The following is a 20,106-nucleotide window of genomic DNA, read 5'->3' as shown; positions in this document are numbered from 1 at the left end:
TATCATTTACAGGCTTGCATAGGCTAATGGGGCGAAACAAAGCCTGCAATTGGCTGAAAAAGATGAATGTGAATAGCAAGTTTGGTTGTCTACGGCATAGAAAAAACATGTTTTACTATTCTGTATTTGTAAATATTTTACTCTCCTGGATTTACTACACTCACGGATATAAGAGGACAATGGTTGCACATTATTATTGAACGCAACGACTTCGGTGAGCTACTCCGGCTATATATTTTCCCAGTATCTTGTTTCAGAGTGATCTTGATGTTTGTGATGGGTCTTTTTTGAAATTAAACTCAATTCCAAGTGTTTATTGTCATATGCACAGTAAAGTTGCGAGCGAAAAAGAAAATAGAAACTGAGGAATGGTTGGCATTTCTTGAATCCCAAGACTTAAACCTTCCGAATGATATTTGGAACGATGCATTTGAGAGACATCGTACGGACACCGCATCCGCACGTGTCTACGACACGCATTTGCTTCTTTGCAAGCTTTCGGAATGTTAAGGGGGTAATAAGTTGGACTGAACTATCTGACTGTTTTGTCGACGTTCCCATTGTAGCGCCTTAGAATCCGGTGCGCCTTATGTATGGAAGATATAGGACCAAAAACAATCTTTTGGGGGTGCGCCCTATAACCCGGTGCGCCCTATAGTGCGGAAAATACGGTAATTATTGCATGTACAGTACTCCATAATATTACTCCTAAATCGTGTCAAATACTTTATATTGTTTTCATAAATGTACTTAGAGTGGCTTGCGAAACTATTTGGCCCCCTGATACTTTGTGACCTTTTGCCACATTTCAGACTTCAAACATCAAGATATAAAACTGTAATTTCTTGTGAAGAATCAACAATAAGTGGGACAGAATCACAAAGTGGAACACACTTTATTGGGTACTTTGAACTTTTTTAACAAATAAAAAACGAAAAATTGGGTGTGCAAAACTATTCAGCCCCTTTACTTTCAATGCAGCAAACTCAGTGAGGATCTCTGAATGATTCAATGTTGATCTAAATGACTAACGATGATAAATGGAATCCACCTGTGTGTAATCAAGTCTCTGTATGAATGAACCTTCACTGTGATATTCTCAGAGGGCTGTTTAAAGCTCAGAGAGCATCATGAAGAACGAGGAACACACCAGGCAGGTCCGAAATACTATTGTGGAGAAGTTTAAAGCTGGAATTGGATACAAAAAAATATTTCCCAAGCTTTAAACATCAACAATGCAAGACGTTATGTTTTAATTTTTGATCATTAAATATGTCTTTTAAAAAAATGGAAAATTGAAATGGTAGAAATGTTAAAGCATTTTTAAAGAATAAACAATTGGGAGGAAAAACAGATACATAAAGAATGGATGAATCTATTCATCATATGCACTGGTTATCCTCAGTAGGGTCGCGGGGTGCTGGCGCCCATCCCAGCTGTCTTTGGACAGTGGGCAGACCCCTCAACTGGTTGCCAGCCAGTCGAAGGACACACAGGGACAGACAACTAATTCGCTCATTCATACATAAGGACAATTTGGACCTGCCAATTAACCTGAAACCAAAGTGCCCGGAGGAAACCCACACAAACACGGGGAGTACATGCAAACCCCGCAAGGGGAAGGTTGGTAGCTGTATTTGATCCCAGTTTAGAACTGTGCCGTGTACACGCTAACCACTCAACTGCCATGTCACCCGTAAGAATGGATGAATAAATAAATAAAAATAAACCAATAAATCAAATAGAAAAGGAGTTAGGAAATAAGCAGTCTGCCTCAAGCATTTTCATCTGCTCACTCACTTTCCGAAGTGACCTGTCAGAACCGGAACAGAAACAGGACCCAATCGCGTGACGTTCTCACACAAGCCTTTTATTTTATGGGAAATGGAGAGTCGTTAGGAAGCCAGTCTGGCATGGAAGGGCAGGAAGCCAGAGACCGATTCCATTGCCCGTGTTGATATCGGACGGATGGGGTCGATACCAGACAGGAAGTGACAGACAGGATAGATAACGGATCAGGACTATTGAAAATTAACAGGAGAAACTACACGGGAACAAAAACTGGAGAAAATAATAAAAAGGACAAAAACAGAGGGAGTCTAAACTGGAACCCGAAATTAAACAGGACAGCAATAAACGGGAACAATATTGGACTGGAGGCATCACAGGAAAACAGGACCAAGTCAGAACCCACGTCTTGTCAGCAGTTCGTTTGACGGGCTAACCCTGAAGCAAGAGAGCGCTTAGCTTTATACAAACAGAAAGTCAATCTCTCAACGAGCTGCAGCAGGCACCACACGGGCGGGGCCAATTGGGCACCACGGCAACCCTGACACACACATGCGGGGCCAATTGGGCACCACGGCAACCGTGACACACACAGTCGCGGCCAATTGGGCGCCATGGCAACCATGACATGACCGGCACCCATATAAATAATGTTGGCAAAAACTAGTTTCTCTAGAAGGGCGTCATAAATGTTTCCAGACCTCATTGCATTGGTTTGTATCCAAAGTGCATGCATTGGAAAAGAGCCACTCGGCGTTTCTCGTTTGAGATAAATCTCACAGGTGAGAATATAGTGTGTAAGCCGCAGTGTTTAAAAGGTAGCAAAAAAAGTAGCGCCTTGTATTCCAGAATTTACAGTACATGAAAGCCAACAATGAATACAAAAATCTGATGACGTTTTATCTCCAGTTCCAGGAGAGCAACAGTGTAGCCAAAGGCAGAATCTGCGCTAAACAGCATGAAAAAAACAGACTGAAACAATCAAACAGTCCCACTACACCAAAGTTTACAGGCTTTTTCACGGTTTGCACGCAATTCACCTATCAGTTTCTCCGTTTTTAAGCTGTTTCGTATTCATAACGCCAGGCCGACGTAGGCGGTGTCTCCAGACTCTGCTGTTTTTATACTATGTCCCTTGCTTCTTCTCTGGCTACAAGATGTGTTATTAGAAAAATATTAACAGGATGCCGCAGCACTTGCTCAAAGGAAAAGCCGAGAACAAGTGTGGAAATCACGGTGTTGTGTTATTAAGAGTGGAAAGAAATACCAATCTGGTTTGATTTTTGCTATGGAAATCCTTTGTACCAGGAAAGAATATGGCGGAGACTTGGTCAGAACTGCCTTTCCACACTGTGGATAATGTCACATCCACAACCTTAAGCAGTGTGTGAAACTCATGAAAAAATGTTACCGGACACCAGGGCAGACCACTCTGAAACGTTGCCTGCCCAGTCATAAAGTTGCCTGCCCCGTTTTTCACAACTTGAAACACAATAAGACGATTCATCGTAAAAAAAACATTATTGCAAAGTATTAAGGATTGATAATCAGAATATATGGGCAGCACGGTGGGGCAGTGGTTAGCGCGCATGCTGCACAGTTCTGAGGTCATGAGATTGAACTTCCTGCGTGGAGTTTGCATGTTCTCCCCGTGCTTATGTAGGTTACTTCCAGGCACTCCGGTTTCCTCCCATATTCCAAAAAACATGCATGTTAGGTTAATTGGCCGGTCCAAATTGTCCCTAGGTGTGAATGGCAAATTGTCCGTCCCTGTGTGCCCTGTGATTGGCAGGCAACCAGTTCAGGGTGTCGCCTGCCCACTGCCCGAAGATGGCTGGGATGGGCTCCAGCACCCCCAAGACCCTACTGAGGATAAGCGGTGAAGATAATGGATAATGAATGGATGGATAATCAGAATATATAACAGAACAACACTTTAAAATTAAGTTTATTATAAATCTACTTATAACATTCGTTGCATGTATATGACATCGCTGTTGTTCCATCTGCCATCAGTATTTATCTGTATTTACTCATCTTCATTCATGCAATGTTTGCGTAGCGTTGTCTGCTACAAGCCACGTGAACTCCTCTTTCCACGAAGCTTTTAATGTACGTTTACGTTTTGTAGCGTCATACATTTTGTTAGCTTCTTTTGAATCTTTCTTCTGGGGCTGAGGTTTTGGCTCGATTCCTAACTACTTTTCCATTTTTCTTGTGTTCTCTGTGCGTCTACTTCGGAAAACAATATGTAAGTGCACGACCTTATAACGCTCGGGAAAGTCCGGAAGCACAAAGTTATTCTATGCAGGCTTCTGATCGGAACAAAGCCAACGTTTGATTTGAAAAAAAAAATTTATTTTCGTTTTTTTATTGTTTTGGGGGCGAAGACGTTTTGTTAGTTGTATGCCCGACGTAAAAGATGCACGCCCCGGGCGTCCGGGCAGGCGTCATTTCAGACACTGCCTTAAGCTATTTATTACCATTTTTCTCTCCAAAATGCTGGTAGTAAATTTCCATCTAAGAAATCCCTTTGTGCTGCCTTTTTTTGGTTCTTCTTTTTTTTCCAGATGGGTTTTAGGGTATTTAGGTCTCGTCTTGAGTCTTAAGTCACTCTGTAGCCAAACAGAATAACCCAGCGATCGAAGGGCACTACATTGGTTTAGCTTTACTCAATGAGTGAAGCAGATGGTGAAACTGAATGAAAAATCATTATCTAAATGTTGCTACACTAATTTGAAGTTTGTTTAATTAACAGGTAAAATAAATGATGAATTAATCACATGTAGGGAAGAGGACAAGATGCTTGGGTGCTTGGAAAAAATATGGTGTTTGATAACTAAATCCCGAACAAAGTAACGAACTAGCCAAATGAGAAAACAAAAACAAGACCAAACCTGATATTTCAGTGAAAGACAGAAGTGAAAAATGGAAATGACCCGTCAGCCTTTGCTTTGGGCACAGTCCTTAAATATCAGTTTCTTGATTAATCAAGTGCTGGTATTGGGAGACGTGTGTTGGCCAGTCCTTCGGCCTGTCAGCGCACTCTGGAGGTCAGTGTTTTTTTCAGATTGTGACATTTTTATTGAAAAGCCCGTTTGGAAAATAACACATGATACTCCAATAGCAAAAAGAACATCAGATTATTTGTAAAAAAAAAAAAACAAGTACAAAAATATGATATGAAACTAAAATAATCCTCAATGTTTGTCTTCTTCACTGTCACGGTTGCCCATTGCCTCCTGTCTGTCTCGTCCTGTCTCCGATATCCGGTATCGATTCCGCCTGTCTCATCCCTTCCGATTTCTTGCGCCATTCTCCGGTATCGATTCCGTCTGTCTCGTCCTGTCTGTAATCCGACTCCAGTACCTGGTATCAATTCTGTCTGTCCCGTCCTGTCCGGTATCGATCCCGTCTGTCCGGTATCTGCTCGTGTTTCTGGTATCGATCCTGGCTGTCCCGTCCTGTCTGGTAGCGACCCCATCTGTCCGGTATCTGCTTATGTATCTGGTATCGATCTCGTCGGCCTCTGGCTTCCTGTTTTTCCACGCCGGACTTTGGTCTTACTTCTTCCGCGCAGCGATTGCCGAATCACTGGCGTTTGTGTTCACGCACATGACTGGCCCATTCCTGTAAAATAAAGCTTGTGTGAAAACGTTATGCATCTGGGTCCTCCTCCTGTTTTGGTGCTGAGATTCATGTGTTATTTTGTTTGTTTTTTTTGGGTTTCTAGGTTTTCAATGGGTTAAATTTTCAAAAGAGATAGACAGGGTTTTGGGTAATAACATGGATATTTTGTGAAAGATAGACATAAAAAAGAACATTTTCCGGGATACAGACATGGGCCAGTAATTATGATTTCCATTGCTTGATTCTTTCAATCCACCTATTTGTCTTCCGCACACTTGTCTTTTATACCAGCTATCCCAGATATTGTTCGACAGAATCAATCACACATTTTCAGCATTATTTTCCACAGTCAATTCAACTCTGGAAACTAACATAGGTGTAGTTACCAAAACCTGGCCGACCCCATCTCCTGTGCCTGCTCCTTTGGCGCCAACTGCCTCTGACTCTGATTGGCTCCTGATCAGTACTTATACCCACTCCTGTCTGTCCCCTTTTGTCAGTCCATCTGCGAACCTCAGTTCACACTAGGCAAGCCTTTTTCGACCCTGACAGTGCAACAATGTCAAACATTTACAAGCACTTCAACAAAAATTCAAGCACTTTTCAAACTTTGAAAACATAACTTTAAAATCCAAGCAGATTTCAAGCACCTGTCTGTACCCTGTAGATTTAATTTTATGCGGCTTATAGTCCAATGCGCCTAATCTATGAAAAAAATATGATAAAATAATAATCTGGTGTGGAAAATACAGTACAGATCAATGAATTGCAGCGGGTTCTGATTAGCTCCCGATCAATATTTGTACCAGTCCTATCTGTCCCCTTTTGTCAGTCCGTCTGCGAACCTCAGTTAACAATAGGCAAACCTTTTCCGACACTGACTCCAACCTGTCCCGCTTTCGAGCTCCTGTCTGTTCCCCGGCTTTGACCCGTTTTTGATCCTGACCACGTCTACTCTCCCGCCCCTGTTTTCAACCTATTTTGTCCCCGACCACGTGTACTCTCCTTTCCTGGCTTACGACTCGTTTACGACCACCTTTTTGCTCTCCTGTTCCGGCTACTGACCCGTTTTTCGTTCCCGATACTGTCATCGCTCGCCATGGAAGTTCCACTTCCGCGTTCAGAGCGACGTGCTTCCCGCGTCCAGCGTCCATCGGGTGGTGGGCGCAACTCTTTCACTTTCTTCCAATAAAACTTGTGAGAAACGCAACGCAAGTGGGTCCTGTCTCCGTTCTGGTCCTGACATTCACACCATAAACTGTGCTGCATTTGCTACAAACACATAAGTACAGCCCAAAGTCTTTAAAATCTGCTATGATTACCCATCTTAATTTAGAGGTTACAAAACTTTTTTTATGTTCCTCTTTCCTTCATTCAGAAAATAACATTTATTACCACACATTTATAATATTAATGACTTCCATCAACTCCGGGAAAAAAAAGCGCAATTTCCCGAGTTGGATAAGGTCCTTGAATGCCCTCTTGAGGGACATTATCTGACTAATGAATCATTCCGACGCTGTATCTGATAAGAACTATATACATTCATTATTTACCATTTAGATTATATTAATACTCACATCTCGGTGATGAAAAGTGTCACTGGTGTCACTATCCACTTCATCTTGTCTATATCATGCAGAGTTGGACTTGAGTCTCCTCCTCTCATCTCATCACCTGCACTGCTCATCCTCAGTCGGGTCGCGGGGGTGCTGGAGCCCATCCCAGCAATCATCGGGCAGTGGGCAGGGGACACCCTGAACTGGTTGCCAGCCAATCGCAGGGCACACGGGGACAGACAACTCACTCGCTCAGTCACACCTAGGGACAATTTGGACCGGCCAATTCACCTGAAATGTGTCTTTGGAATGTGGGAGGAAACCTGGAGTGCCCGGAGGAAACCCACGCAAGCACGGGGAGAACATACTCCGCACAGTAAGGCCGGGAGCTGGATTTGAACCCACGCAGGAGGTTCCCACGACCTCAGAACTGTGCCGCACACGCGCAAACCACTGCGCCACCGTGTTGCCACTTGAGTCTCCTGTTAAATGTATCTTTTCCGATAGCAGCATCAGCCATGCAGGGCAACTACCTGCTCTCGGGCTCATTATCGGTTCAGTGTCTTGCCCAGGGACACTTCGACATATATCACGGAGGATCCGGGAATCGAACCTGCGACCTCTTAATCCCAAGACGAGCGCTCTACCTCCTGAGCTAATGCCGCCTCCGGTTCTTGCTCTTGTCACTCTTGGAGAAAGGTTTAAAGCTTTTGTGATCTGATTCAGTCTTGTACCCAGTCCTATCCGCCCCCTTTTGTCAGTCCGTCTGCGAACCTCAGTTAACACTAGGTCTGCTTTCCTGACATGGTCCTCAAATGAACACTATAGATTTTTGCCTTCAGTCTTTCATCAAAATGGAAACGTTGTCATGATTACCGATATGCTTCTCCAAAGTTCGATTTTGGTCTCATCTGCCCAGAGCACCTTCTTCCACATGTTTGGTTCGTCTCCCAGGCAGCTACTGGCAAACTTTAATTGACACTTTTTATGGAAATCTTTAAGAAATGGCTTCCTTCTTGCCACTTTTCCATAAAGGCCAGATTTGTGCAGTATACGACTGATTGTGTTCCTATGAAGAGATTCTCTCACACAGCAGTATCTCGAACCTGCCTGGTGTGTTCCTAATTCTTCATAATGCTCTCTGCGCCTTAAACTGACCTCTGAAACTATCACAGTGCAGGTGCATTTATAATGAGACTTGATTACACACAGGTGGATTCCATTTATCATCGTTAGTCATTTAGATCAACATTGAATTATTCAGAGATCCTCACTGAACTTCTGGACAGAGTTTGCTGCACTGAAAGTAAAGTGGCTGAATAATTTTGCACACCCACTTTTTTTGTTTTTTATTTGTTAAAAATGTTTGAAATAACCAACAAAGTGTGTTCTGCTTCATGAGTGTGTCCCACTTATTGTTGATGCTTCACAAGAAATTACAGTTTTATATCTTGATGTTTGAAGTCTGAAATTTGGCAAATGGTCACAAAGTTCAAGGGGGCCAAATAGTTTCGCAAGCCACTGTATATGGAGTGACATGACTGGATAGATTAAGGAGTGAAAAGTAAGGAGAAGAACTGGTGTGGTGAGGGACCTTGCTGAAAATTTTATGAGATGGTTTGGACATATGGAAAGAATGGATGAAGGATGCTTGACTAAAAGAGTTTGTGGTGATGGGAAATAGAATGAGAGGAAGGCCCAAATATGGTTGGATGGATGGGGTGATGATAAACGCTCTGAATGTGAGCTTGGTTATTTAAATCGATGCAAGGGTGTGTGCAAGGGATGGATGTGAATGGAAAAGGTTAGTTAAGAATGACTGACTCCAATGCATATGATGCGGAGGGGGTAAACCAGTGTATGCTGTCCGGCCTCTCGGCTGATTTTGGGTTGCATGGCACAACAACTGACCCTCTATGGTGCAGTGGGCTTAATGTTCGGTGCTAGTTTGGGGAAGGAAAATAAAGGAAAATAAATACATTTTCCAATTATTTCTGTACCCAGTATCTAAGTCTCTTCACCTGACCTCTTGAGCGTGATGGGTAGGGGTCCATAACGCTTCACATGACAAAGCCATACCAACTAATATCTGCTGCCGTTAGTCACGATCCAAGAAGAAATGTAATGGCAGAGCTAAAATAGTAGGTGAGTCGGCGTCAATTTAAAGAGGATGTGATTTATTTTTCTTTATTTAATGTGTGGTCTATCGAATCTGATCGCAGGGAAACAGTGCAACAATGTCAATCATTTACAAGCACTTCAACCAAAATTCAAGCACTTTTCAAACTTTGAAAACATAACTTTAAAATCCAAGCAGATTTCAAGCACCTGTCTGAACCCTTTAGATTTAATTTTATGCGGTTTACAGTCCAATGCGCCTAATCTATGAAAAATAAATGATAAAAGACAAATAATCTGGTGTGGAAAATACAGTGCAGATCAATGAATTGTCATGATTACTGTAGTGACTCAGCTGTGCGTGCTCATTTGGCGCGGGTTCTGATTGGCTCCCGATCAGTATTTGTACCCAGTCTTATCCGTCCCCTTTTGTCAGTCCGTCTGCGAACCTCAGTTAACACTAGGCAAGCCTTTTTCAACCCTGACTCCCACCCTGTCCCGTTTTTTGATCCCGTCTGTCCCCCGGCTCCGACCTGTTTTTGATTCTGACCACGTCTACTCTCCCGTCCCGGCTTTCTACCTCTTTTTGTCCCCAACCACGTCCACTCTCCTTTCCTGGCTTACGACTCACTTACGACCCCGGCCACGTTTTTTCTCTCCTGTCCTGGCTACTGACCTGTTTTCCGTTCCCGACACCGCCATCGCTTGTGAGGCGCTGAACCCGCGAACGTGGAACCGCGAAATAGCGAGGTCCCACTGTACATAAAAAATATTGCCTGTTAGTAGAGTTCTCCTTTTACTTCCCTTATTTTGCTATATCTGCTATAATACTCAAACTTAATAAAGAATGTCAATTGAGGTGTTTGTCAAAAGAGTTGTTTTTTGTATTTCATTTCAAGGACAATTTAAAGCCCTAGTGTGTAATATCTGACCACTAGAAGGCACTGTTGTCTAGTGCGAAGGAAAACCTGTCATGATTACTGATGTGAATCACCTGTGCCCGCTCATTTGGCGCCAACTGCCCCGGACTCTGATTGGCTCCCTGTCCCTATTTAAACCCACACCTGTCTGTCGCCTTTGGTCAGTCCGTCTGCGAACCTCGGTTTACTCTTGGCAAGCTCTTTTCGACCCGGACTCCCACCTGGTTTTGCTCCCGTCTGTTTCCCGGCTTTGACCCGTTTTTTCATCCTGACCACGTTTTTTGCTCTCCTGTCCCGGCTACTGACCTGTTTCCGTTTCCGACACCGCCAACGTTCGCCGCGGAAGTCCCACTTCCGCGTTCAGAGCGACCTGCTTCCCGCGTCCAGCGATCACCGGATGGTGGGCGCAACCTTTTCCCTTTCTTCCAATAAAACTTGTGAGAAACGCAAGGCAAGTGGGTCCTGTCTCCGTTCTGGTCCTGACATGAAAAACCGCATGTAAGAGTAAACGGGAGTAAACAAACATTATAGAAACTGTTTTCCTCTTTAATAGCTATGTCAATTTTTTGCAATTGTTCTTGATAAGATCAATTTCAGAGATGGTAACCGTTTTAACCCTCAAACAGGAAACCCTCGAACGCAGGAAGGAACTAATTGAGCCTGACGCTCTTCTCCTTGTTTGAAGTGAGGCACTGGAGGAGCTTCATGTGGATAAAAGAGAAGCTTGATCCCCCTTTCCGTCTATTATTATCATCTCGGGCTATAAGTACATTACCTCTTAAAGCCGTCCGGATGAAGAGTCCTGTTTGGTTCTCGGAACTGGAAAACGCTCCATAGGCTTTGATCAGAGTCATCCGAGTGACCGCTGTTATACGAAAAAGTTATTTAAAATCACAAGGTCGCACGCTGTAGGACTTTTGGAGTACAGACGCTGTTCTACTGACGAACGAGATTCCGGACAATCGTTCGTAAGTTTCTTCAGTGCTATATTTGTCACGTACCAGAACAGGAAACAGGAAGCAGAACCCACTAGCGTAACGTTACCTACAGTTTATTGGGGAGAAGAGGAATGAGCGCACACTCGATCCGAGGATCGTTGGTCACAGAAGTAGATTGATCGGAACGAGGAAGTGGTCAAAATCAAACAGATCGGGGTGAGAACAAAACAGGACCAAAAAACAGAGGCAAAAACGGGGATTCACAGGGATTGACGTATCACAACAGAGTTAAGCAGGAGTTTTGCAGACGCTCCGACACCAGGCGACTCACAATGCAGCGTTTAAGTAGTCCGGGAGCAATCTGTCAACGCGTTTTAGCTGGTGTCCATGGGCAGGGCCAATTGGGCACCGTGGCAACCGTGACAGAACCTGGCGCCACACGGCGGGGACCAATTGGGCGCCATGGCAACCGTGACAATATTTTGTGTATATTTAAGGTTTATATAGGTATCTTAAAGGCTTGTATAAGTAACCTGTATTGTTTTGTACTAAGAAATAAACATTTCATAAAATAATATGCTCTATGAAGATAAATAAAGTTGAGTTGAACTTAGTTTTGGAAGATGCGCTTCAAGAGTTGGGCGCATTCTTCCTCCGTGGAAGAAAGTGGCAGAAAAAAAAATTCTGACCATTTTCTCAACCGCATCAAGCTTTCTTATTCTACTTTCATATGAAAAGAAACAGCTCGCCTCTTCTTTCGACCTTATACCAACCATATCGAAAGGATGGCGCTGGAGATAGTATAGACATAGTATAGACAATATAGAATGTTTACTTGCAAACTAGGGAGAGGAAGCTGATTTTGTACTCGGAAAAAGGTGCACACAAAAAAATGTCTAACTCACAGCAATGTCCGGATATTTTTCAACATCCCGAAAAAAATGATTGTTTCTAGCGTTTTTCCTAATTCCAATCATCTTGAGTAGAGGAGCGTCCTAAATACACATTAAGAACAGATGTTCAAATTGCTTTTATCATTATATAATTCTTTTGTTTGTCCATTCATAATTATATTGTCCATATACAATGAAGAAAATAAGTGACACCCTGCTATTTTGCTATTTCTCCCACTTAGAAATCATGGAGGGGTCTGAAATATTTAGCGTGGGTGCATGTCCACTGTGAGAGAGATAAACTAAAAAGAAAAATCCAGGAATTACAGTGCATGCTTTTTTAACAATGCATTTGTGTAATACAGCTGTGAATGAGTTTTTGAACACCTGCGTATCATCTGGAATTCTGACCCTGAAAGACCTCTTAGTCCACCTATTAGAGGTCCACCTGCACCCCATGTATCATTCTGAATCAGATGGACCTGTCCGAAGTCGTTAGCTGCATAAAGAAACCCGTCCACCCCATAAAATCAGTAAGACTTTAACTTGTAACATGGCGAAGACCAAAGAGCTGTCCAAAGAAACTAGAGACAAAATTTCACACCTCCACAAGGATGGAACGGGCTACAGAGCAATTGCCAAGAGGCTTGGTGAAAAAAGGTCCACTGTTGGAGTAATCATTAGAAAATGGAAGAACCTAAACGAAATGGTCAATCTCAATCGGAGTGGAGCCCCATGCAAGATATCACCTCGTGGGATCTCAATTATTTTAAGAAAGGTAAGGAATCAGCCCGGAAGCTGGTCAATGACATGAAAACTGGATTACTGTAGGTAATACACTAAAACGTCATGGTTTGAAATCAGAAATGGCAGGAAAGGTTCTTCTGCTTAAACCAGCACATGCCAAGGCCCGTCTTAAGTTTGCATATGACCATTTGGATGATACAGAGGAGTCATGGGAGAAGGTTTTGTGGTCAGATAAGACAAAAATAGACATTTTTCCACTAATCGGTTTGGAGGAACAAGAATGAAGAGTACACCATCCCAACTGTGGATCATGGGGGTGGTAGTATCATGCTTTGGGGTATTTTTCTGCACTTGGGGCAGGACGAGTGCACTGCATTAAAGAGAGGATGCCTGGGGACGTGTATTGTGAGGTTTGGGGAAACAACCTCCCTCCCTCAGTCAGAGCATTGAAGATGGGTCATGGCTGGGTCTTCCAACATGACAACGACCCGAAGCACACAGACAGGAAAACCAAGGGTTTGCTCCGTGAGAAGCATATCAAGGTACTAGCAAGCCCACGACAGTCTCCAGACCTGAACCGAATTGAAAATCTTTGGAGGGAGCTCAAACTCCATGTTTCTCAGTGACAGCCAAGAAACCTGACTGATCGAGATAAAATCTGCGTGGCGGAGTGGGCCAAAAGCCCTCCTGCATTGTGTGCAAACCTGGACTACAGGAACCGTTTGACATCTATAACAGCAAACAAAGGCTACCGTACCAAATATTCACATTCAATTAACACTATTTTCAGAATGAATACTCTAAAAAATGTACGGATGTGAAACTCGACACACAACTGTCACACATTGTCACACAAGCTTTGATCTCGCTTGAAGTTTCGAGAGAACCTCCTCTCAGCGGGGAAAAATAAATAAAATAAAAAAAAAAACATATGGTATATAAGAGGATAACATATACAGCTCTAATTATTTCCTCCCCTGTGGTTCTCACGTAAACAACAGCCATCAAAGAGATAGTCACATAAAATATTAACAAACCTGTATTCGTGCGCTTCGGGGATGCGCCTTTGATTGGCAGGCCGACCCTTTTTCGCACTTTGCAGACTCATTAGAACAGGGGTCTGAAACTGGCGGCCAGGGGGCTACTCGGGACGATAGTTTGAGGGCCCCGCCTTAATTTGAAAGTTAAAAGGGAGAGTAATTATTATCTGACCTCAACATGTATGTCTCGCGCCACCGGAAAGGAAAGCTACAAAGCACAATCAAAAATACAAACTAGGGGAACTTAACGTATTCATTTTATAAAGAAGAGAAATAAGAAGACAAAACCAAAAAAGGAAAAGAAAAGAAAAGAGAAAAAAAACAAGGACGAAAAGAAAATAAAATCTGAAAAAAAAGAGAAATGAAAAAAGAAGAAAAACAAGAGAACAGGCAAAAAGAATGGGAGAAAAAAGAGGAAGAAAAGGGGAGGAGAAGATCAAAAAAGAAGAAAAAGAAGAGGAATAACAAGGCAATACCAGAAATGCAAGAGAAAAATAAAGTAAAGAAAAGAGAATAGGGAAAAGAGAAAGTAAAAAGAACGGAAAGAAAAAACAAAAAAAGACAAAAGAAAGATAAATGAGATATAATAAATGAAGGGAAAAAAGAAAAAAATGCAGAAAAGCAAGGGGAAAAAATACAATTTCTGGTTTTAGTTTCTAGACAACTGTGTCAGCCATCTTTTTTTATATTTTCTTTCATTCTGTCCTTCATTTTTTCTTTCTTTCATTTTTCTTGATTATCCTCTTTTCCATTTTTCTTCTCATTGTTTCTCTCCTCTATTCTTTTTTCTTTTTTCTTTTATCCTTTCTTTTTCCCTTATCTCTTTTATTTCGAATTTTCTTCATTCTCTCCTTTATTTTTTATTTGTATTTAGCTTTTTTTCTTTCCTTTTTCATCTTTCCTTTCCTCTTTTCCTTCTTTGCAGAGGTCTGGGCAGTATGAATAAGACAAATGGTGCTTAATAGTCGATCTTCGTAGTTACAAAAACTAGAGGTCAAAAAATAAACATGTCCCTTTAACTTTCCCCATTAATGCAGGGGCCTCAAACTATTATCCTTAGGGCAGCAATTGGTTCCCGGGCTACGGGTTTAAGACCTCGGCATTGGAGAATTTATAAAAGTGTGCCGTGGACCGGCGTGAGTGCGAGCAGTGGACAAATTCAGCAGCTATGATTGATTGCGTGGTGACGCCATCGTCGCTGTTTGAGCATTCGGTGCTGATGTCGAGCTTCACTCGCTTCGTTCTGCTGACGCCGTCATGCACGAGCACACGAACGCACCACGGGTGAAAAAAGGAAAAAGAGAAGTCACTGGCAGGCAACTTTTGCAATCAATGCAATTTTTGTGCAGCGGAGCGAGAGTTTTTGTGATAGAGGGTGCGGAATTTGGGGTTTCTCTCCTATTCTTTCTTTTATTTTGTCATTAAATTGTTTTTAAGTATATTAATAACCATTTTTTGTTTTGTTTTGCAGAGCACCGAAATGAACTAGTAGCATTTCCTTTCAAGTCGAATTTAGAACTATAATTGCAATGCTGGAGTGCGTGTTACTGTTAGGAACCGGAACATGAGTAGAATGCGTGACATTTCATGCACGTTAACCCAAAAGCCAGTGATTCGACGATCGTTGGGCGGAATTTAAGTAAGGCAGCTGTCTGGCGTGGAACGACAGGAAGCCAGAGGCCGGCGAGATTGATACCAATTGCACGAGCGGATATTGGACAGATGGGGTCGATACCGGACAGGACGGGACAGACAGGATTGATATCAAACACTGGAGATCAAAATTAAACAGGACAAACTAGACGGGAACGAAACTGGAGATCGATATTGAACAGGACAAAATAGACGGGAACAATACCGGACAGGAAACACAAGCAGGAAACCGGACAGATTTAAAACCCACGTCTTGCGGGTGCAGAGGTTCGTTGACGGACTAAAAAAACGGTGAGTGAGAGCACCGAGCTTAAACAAAAGGGAAGCCAATCTGTCAATGAGCCGCAGCTGGCGCCATGCGGGCGGGGCCAATTGACAGGCTCGGTTTATATGCTGATAAGACGAAATGAACCCAATATTTCACAGCCGTGCATTGTCCTCGTGCTTCTTCCTTGCCCAATTTCTTCCTGTTCATTTAATTCGAAAAAATTGGAATGGAGAGAGTTTATATCTCATTTTACTCTGATTCAGTATGTTTTATTACCTTTTTTGTTCCTAATAATTGGGTCCCAAGAAAGCAAATGATAAGGGAGAGACAATGTGACGGTGACAACAATAATGGAGTCGAAGAAAGTGTACACGTGTATTCCATTCCAGGGCAGCTTAATGGTAGCGCTATTGGTTTAAAATGGTTTTGTATTATCTTTATTACCAGTATATTAATCTTTATTGTCTAAACATTTATATAATTTTGTTGTTTGACACATGTCATTATTATTTTGGGTACAGAGATCCCTCCGTTTTTGCGGTACATAGAGACCAGAACCAGCGAGAAGAGTTAAAAATCTGCGAAGTAGAGTCACACGTTGATAAAATCCCCAGAAGGCAAACTTACCTCAAGTTGATGTCATTACCGACTGAGAGTATACATCAGTAACAAAATAACAACTATAGATCTACAAATAATAACACACAAAACATAAATGTTATCCAAAATTAACACTAAAACGGAAGGCTTCTTCTTTCAGTCTATGAAACAGTTTTGAGAGCGTCTGGAAAGCTGCATGCTAGCACCGGTTTAGCCAGGTCTCAATGATTAAAATACAACCTTTATGAATATAGCGGTTTTCCATGAGTTGTAGCTCCAGGTCAATCGTTTCATGGGTAACTGATCTGACGTTGCTGGAATACAGGCTTAAGTGAAGGTTGCTACATAGCTTAGCTGCAATATACCGGACCTGCTGCAGCGCTCTTGCCTTCTCTCAGACACTGCCACAGTGTTTGGTCTAAAAACGACCAATTACATGTGGGAGAGCTAATAAAATATTTTGGCTAATCGTAGAAGGGAATTCAGGCAAAGACTTGTTTGGATTATTTTCAACTGCAGTTGGAGAAGGGAGCTTTCGTCTCACTGGCCGCGCTCTTCTGAAAACCTTCCCCCTTTGCGATGTGTTTTATTGCAGTCACAAGTGTAGAATGTTTGAGACGAAGAGAAAGCGACCATCCCCCCTGGACAGCCGTGAGGGTGGTGAAAAACAAAGACAGGAAGACTCGGTAATTCCAAAAGGGAACGTGAAACTGAAATACACACCTCGAGCAAATACATTTAAGCCTACTTTATACGCAGTCGTTTCTTGAACCTGATAATAATCCACGTAGCACCAGATGGTTTTAACCATTTCTTTGCACTTCTCTGACTTTACCCAGAGTCTTATTTAATTGATGAATTTCTTTACATGTAACATACAGCTGAAAGTTAGCGGTCGCTATGCTTCCCAGTTTGTCTTGGAAGGCAGCGCCTGCGAGCTGTTTGACTGACAGCATAAATCATCCAATCACAGTCACGCACAAAGTATCAAGCACACAACACAGAGCACCCTCCATGATCTGTCCCCGCTGTCTGCTGTCTCTTAGAACCTATTTCACGATGCAGCGATATCAATGAAAATAAAGACAACTCAATTCAAGATCTGTGAGAGAGTGAAGCAACGAACTCGAATTAGCTAGGAGGAGGTCTCTGTTGTCACGGTTGCCATGGCGCCCAATTGGTCCTCGCCCATGGACACTGGCTGAAACGCGTTGACAGATTGCTCCCTGACTACTTAAACGCTTTCTTGTGAGTCGTCTGGTGTCGGAGCGTCTGCGAAACTCTGTTTTGACACTTCAAGCCCTGAGAATCTCCGTTTTTGCCTGTGTTTTTTGCTCTTGTTTTGCCAAGCCCTGTGAATCTCCGTTTTTACCTGTGTTTTTGCTCCTGTTTTGTTCTCGCCCGATCTGTTTGATTTTGACCACTTCCTCGTTCCGATCAATCTACTTCCGCGACCAACGATCCCCGGATCGAGTGTGCGCTCATTCCTCTTCTCCCCAATAAACTGTGAGTAACGTTACGCGAGTGGGTTCTGCTTCCTGTTTCCAGTCCTGGTCTGTGACATCTGTATTTGTATCTGTGGCTATTTTAAGGGAATTTTAGGGAGTCGGCCTATAAGTGATGTGGGCTTGTATGCGACCATAGCATTTGTGTACTTTTGAATGAAACTGTATGAATTCAATTTAAATGAACGTGAATGTGAAATTCTGTTTTCTTCACATTCTACCTTAGGCTGTGCTTTAAGGACGAGCTCGGCTATTAGAAGTTTAATCATGGAGAAGCAAAGAGTCGATAGTGACCTCACTTTCACTCTCAACAGAGGTTTACAAGCGACGGGGGCTTAAAAATGGCTCCATTTCCCCTCAGCAGCGTGCACCCTAAACCCCATTTCCCCTCCCCCACAACCCGGGGGAGCGTTTAGCCAAGCCAAAAGCCAATCAGGAAAGTCGAGCGGATCTGCGACGGCATGGTTGCAAAATCAATTTTCCCAGCTCTGGACTCCAACGAAATCAACATCCTGCTAGGAAAATCGCTCTGACAGTCAGTGTCGGGCACGTTACTGAAAAAGATTAGTTACAGTTACTAGTTACTTTGTTTATAAAGTAATTGCATTACCCCACCACCACCCGGATTAATGACACCCAAAATATTTACAAATTACATCCTCTAAAACTGCTTAAAAATAGCCACATAATAAAATAAATAGAAAACGTGTACACCAACCTGTGTGTGATGAAGCTTTCATATTTCTTGGCTTGTGGAACACTCGAGACACCCCACATCCATATTGTCTTTTTTCTTCAAACCGCTAGATTACTTCCTTTTCAATTTCAAGGTAATGTCCAGGAGGTTTTTCTATTTTCTCCAGGCATGGTGAATTACAAAAATAATTAAAAGACCTAAATTCAGCACTCTTTTAAGGTAAATTCTGTGTTTTCCCCATTGATTCTGTTGTTCATGTATAAGCCACGCCCCCTTCCCCACACGCTGCTTACCATTCGCTACAGGTGAAACACAACTAAACATGTTTGTACACACTGACCCCCTGATTTCAGTATTTCAATTTTAAAGTTGTAAATATGGCCTGGATGTGGGCAGCATGGCGGATGGGTGGTTAGCACGCAGTTCAATGGTGCAGAGGTTCAGGGTTCAAGTCCAGCTACCGCAGCCTCCTCGTGTGGAGTTTGCATGTTCTCCCCGTGCCTGCGTGGGTTTCCTTCGGGCACTCCGGTTTCTTCACACATTCCAAAAATATGCATGGCTGTCCAAATTGTCCCTAGGTGTGAGTGGGTGAGGTGTCTTTACCTGCGACTGGCTGGCAACCACTTCCCCTGCCCACTGTCCGAAGATGGCTGGGACGGGCTCCAGCACCCCCGCGACCCTTCTTAGGATAAGCCGTACAGATAATGGATGGATGGCTTGGATGAGAGTATATGCAGTAGGAAGAATATCGCAATCTCAGGAGGGAGAAATTACGCGTTTTAGAGCTTGGGACGGCGCTGCCCTAACTGTAATCAGTTGTATTTTCTAGATACATTTTGTAATGCCCCTCAATGTGATCAATGATGCACACAGTCGCTGATTAGATAAGTTTTGTCGCCAATTTAAGAATAAAATAACAACGGGTATGAACATTCACACAAGAGCTACTGTTGGTCGTAACTCACACCGTTCCCGTGCAGACACAGACTGACTTCGCGTCACATCCTAAAGGGTCCATGCATTTACACAAACAACAGCAACAAAAGTAACAGACTTTTCACCAGAAACGTCCCTGCCTTGCCTACACTTAGTCTTTAATATTGTGTTTCTGGCGTAATGAAGGCTGTATGGTACCTCAAGATAAAGGAAAAAAACGGAGTACAATTTCAAGTCAAGTCAAGTCAAATTTATCTATATAGCCCTTAATCACAAAAATGTCTCAAAGGACTGCACAGGATTACAATGACACAATTACCTGATCTTAACAACATGCTGGCAAGGGACAACTCAAAAACCTCAGCGTGAGGAAAACGAGAAACCTTGAGAAGGGACCTCACAAGTGGTATCCCCCTTTCAGGATGACCAGGATGAATTACATTTAGCATTACAGTAAACAAACATAGTAAACACTAGGTAACATGTTGAAAATTTGTCCGGAAAGTGCATGACAGCAGCGACGCCCCCGGCCTGTAAACTAGTCCAGAAAGTCTATGACGGCCACAACGCAGCTTCCCATCTCTGCCAGCTGGTCCATGCAGGCGTTCACATGCTTCAGGTCAAACTCTGGTCCGCTGACTCATCTCCAATCGTCCTTCTCCTTCGTATCACCACCAGGCAGGCAGTCGGAAAAAGACAGGACGATACAGAATATGAGGTGGGCATCAATCATAAGCTTTGCAATAGAAGTGTGTCTTAAGCCTTGATTTAAAAACTTCCATTGAGGTTGCAGATCTTATCTCCGGAGCAAGGG

The sequence above is a fragment of the Urocampus carinirostris genome, chromosome 9 (genome assembly GCF_059441175.1).
Source record: "Urocampus carinirostris isolate Australia breed hairy pipefish chromosome 9, RoL_Ucar_1.0, whole genome shotgun sequence".
NCBI classification, from domain to species: Eukaryota; Metazoa; Chordata; class Actinopteri; order Syngnathiformes; family Syngnathidae; genus Urocampus; species Urocampus carinirostris.
This window is presented reverse-complemented; position numbering follows the sequence as displayed.